The sequence below is a fragment of the Aplysia californica genome, unplaced genomic scaffold (assembly GCF_000002075.1).
Source record: "Aplysia californica isolate F4 #8 unplaced genomic scaffold, AplCal3.0 scaffold00559, whole genome shotgun sequence".
In the NCBI taxonomy this organism is placed as follows: Eukaryota; Metazoa; Mollusca; class Gastropoda; order Aplysiida; family Aplysiidae; genus Aplysia; species Aplysia californica.
Genome location: NW_004797829.1, coordinates 42,641 through 46,738, shown reverse-complemented (window position 1 = coordinate 46,738; position 4,098 = coordinate 42,641).

Sequence of the window (4,098 nt, the reverse complement as noted above, 5' to 3'; positions counted from 1 at the left end):
TGAAATAAAATCAGTCTACTTAAAGCATACAGGAGAAAGACTGACTTTGAAATAAAATCCGTCTACTTAAAGCATACAGGAGAAAGACTGGCTTTGAAATAAAATCAGTCTACTTAAAGCATACAGAAGAAAGACTGACTTTGAAATAAAATCAGTCTACTTAAAGCATACAGGAGAAAGACTGACTTGGAAATAAAATCCGTCTACTTAAAGCATACAAGAGAAAGACTGACTTGGAAATAAAAATCCGTCTACTTAAAGCATACAGGAGAAAGACTGACTTTGAAATAAAATCAGTCTACTTAAAGCATACAGGAGAAAGACTGACTTGGAAATAAAATCCGTCTACTTAAAGCATACAAGAGAAAGACTGGCTTTGAAATAAAATCAGTCTACTTAAAGCATACAGAAGAAAGACTGACTTTGAAATAAAATCAGTCTACTTAAAGCATACAGGAGAAAGACTGACTTGGAAATAAAATCCGTCTACTTAAAGCATACAAGAGAAAGACTGACTTGGAAATAAAAATCCGTCTACTTAAAGCATACAGGAGAAAGACTGACTTTGAAATAAAATCAGTCTACTTAAAGCATACAGGAGAAAGACTGACTTGGAAATAAAATCCGTCTACTTAAAGCATACAAGAGAAAGACTGACTTTGAAATAAAATCGGTCTACTTAAAGCATACAAGAGAAAGACTGACACTGAAAAAAATTCCCTGTCTACTTACAGTGGGCAAATAGCTGAGCAAAACCTGAGCCCTGAGCGGTGCAAATCTCCCCTCGTCAAGGCAAGATTGGAAACATAATCTGCGTTTGTTACACTGTTGTACAAACCCAAAGCCAGCTCTGATCGAGAGCTGTCCTAAATAATGTGAGATGCGCTCTTCATATCTCAGTGTTATCAGCAGTTTGAACTGAATCACATAGGATCATAATTGATAGTATCAATGTAAGGAGTACCCAGTTTCGAGTCAGATGATCAGCTGAACATGTCAAAAGATATCAGTTGGGGGTGTGATAAACCAGTGACTCGACCAGAAGTGTATCTGGTCTCGCGTATCGTGCGGCAGGGCCGGAAAATTTATTGGGGGTACCCCCAGAAGAAGAAAAAAGTAATTACCAACAGGTGTAGGTTTCTGACAAAGGCAAACTGAAACGATTCTTGAAAACAAAACAAGCGCAAAAGGAACAGACTTTAAAATGTAATCACTGGCCTTAAGAAATTACCGCCCCTCCCCCTCCCCTCCCCCCTAAAAAAAAGAGCAAAGGATGAAAGGATGAATAATTCAGGGTTCTACTTGCTGAATAAGGATGTAGGCTATAAATTATGAATCTTGTAAAACTGCCAAAACGTCCTTATCTTTCCCTAGTCTCCAACATGGCTCCTAGACTTTTATTTTTAAAAATCCTGCTCAGAATCAGCAAGTTGGCACTGGGGTAACAAACAAAGCATAATCAGCCTATAGTTTCATCTGTTAAAAAAAAGGCCTCAGGAAATGCTACCGAACTTTGAAGAACTGAAGCTGATAGAAAAATTAAGTTCCGTTGGCCATTTCGGTATCAAAATTCTCAGAAAAATGAGCTCAAGAATCTATCCATAGGCACATCCAAACAGTTTTAAATTGTGAGAAAAATTAAAATGTCTGAAATATACTCAAAATACGGTCAAAGAGAAGTAACCGTGGAAATTACTGAGGAAGGGTTGAATTATCTTGATTAGCGCCCCCTGATTCGGATCGGAAATCGCCCTCGGAAAAAATTCACGGAGAATAATATAAGGGAAAAAAAGACCTAGGTCTATTAGGCTATATAGTCTGAAGAGGCAACTCACAAAGCAAAACAAATTAATATGTCACTAATTTTTTAATTTGAATGATAATGTAGGCGAGATAATTACCGCTTAACTAACACGTGCTTATAGACCATACGATACAATAAATCCAGCTTTTGTATTTCGAACAAAACGTGGGTGGCGGGTGGACTCGTAGCCTAGGTTAGGCTAGGTTGACCTTTGATCAGCAAACGCAATAAAAAAAAAAATATTAACATAGTAGGCTAATATAGATCTAGATTTAGGCCAAGACCCTACTATAAAAACTAGCCTAACATGGTAAGGACATAGATAGAAAGGTATCTAGATCAGATCTGGCTAGATTTAGATCGTTATGTAACAGAACTTCTTCAATGGGTTATGATTTTAAATGAAAACACAAGCTATTACATGTACTATCTAGATCTAGATCTAGATCTAGATCTAGATCTAGATCTAGATTTAGAATCTAAATCTATTGGCTAATCATGGTTTTGAAAACGTACTTCTAGATCTAGATACATGTATCTAATCTAGATCTAGTCTAGATCTAGATCTATACCACTAGATCTAGATCTAGATCTAGACAAATATCAGGAGAAATTTGACAAGTTTTTGTTTACAGTTATAGATCTAGATCTAGATATCTATGGAATGACGAGACTGCAAGTGCAAGGGTACACAACGCCAAACGGCTAAAATGTTAAGAAAACTCGCCTAAACTTGTTTCTCTATATCTAGTAGGCCTACTAGCTCTAGACTCTAGATTCTAGATCTACCGTATGGGCTACTCTACTACTTGCCATGTAGAATGTAGGCCTGTCAACTGTCAATATCAGAACTCTTTGAATTTGCGCTTTTCGATTGAAGTCAATCCAAGAATCTAGCTGCTCCCAACCAAACGCGAGTCAGATTCAAATTTTAGGCGCCAGGGATCAAGGAAGTTCGAGCGTAGGCCCAGGCAGGCTAGGGTCAAGGCTAACATTAAAGCATGAATCCCGCGAGTCACAACTGCGAACTGTGGGCCGCTAATAATAAACTTTGTAGCTCGACGCTAGGGCTGAGAGAGTCGATATCGAATCGGCTTGGCCTAGGCTAATGTTCATCTACATGTATTACATGTAAGTCCTATGTATAGCTGGGTGGTGCAAAAGGATTTAAGGATTAGATCTAGATCTAGATGTAGATATACTGATAAATCTTTTTTTTAAAAGGTTTAAAAAAGTAAAGTTGTTCCCTGATCCGATCCGGACACTGGGGATTGCCTAGTTAGTGAGACAACTTCCTGGGCCTTCGGCTTATTCAATTGTGGTAGAGTGGCCAGTTCCACTTTCCACGCCGCCTTTACTTCCCCAACTCGAAGTCAGGTACCCATTACTGCTGGATGGGCAGGAGGGGGCGAAAAAAAATCCATTGTCCGAACCGAGGCTTCGGAGACGAGCGCACTAGATCTAACCGCTCCGCCACCCCACCCTCACATACATATAAGGCAACAAAAATTCAAACTTCAAACGACGAGAGAACTACGACTGCGAGGAAACATTTGTCGTGGTCAAATTGAGCAGCTCAGCGATTGATCACGTACGATGATAGATCTAGAAAGATGTACGCACGCGTGCGCTCATCGAATGACCGCGAGGTGTTTACACAAACATTGATGACGTAAAAAAATTGTGTACTCAATGAACAATGGCGGAAGTGTTTACACATAGGCCAATGACGTTCAAAGGTAGGTGTACCCAAAAAATGATGACGTGTGTATTTGTTCAAAGAACGATGACGTAAAAAATGTGTGTACACAATGAATAATGACGTAGGTATTTACACAAAAAATGATGACGTATTGTGTCCGTTTAAAGGGAGGTTATCAACATTTCTTATTGCTACATTAGTTTTTCCATTGTTGTTTCCCTTTGACCGTAGTCATCGCATTTGCTTAATTAATCATTAATCTTCGTATTTTAAATCTGGGTCCAGTTTCTGCTCTTACTTCTCTTTCTCCTCTTCTTCCTCCACCTCTATTTTACCACTTTAACCACACCGGTGTAATCAAAATTAGACCACCAGTGTATTAAGTGCGAGAAGGCGTAGCCTACTATTATCGTACTTGCCGCTCGGGGGGTGCGCGTTGATGGATTCTGGGTGGAAGGAGGGCCCGAAATTCTCAGAAATTGGCAATAATTTAGCGGGCTAATTTGACGCATGCGCATGCAGTATGCGCCTTGGAAACTGAAACCTCTGCTGAAACTAAAACTAGTGGTGTGCGAGTAAGCGAAAAATCTTG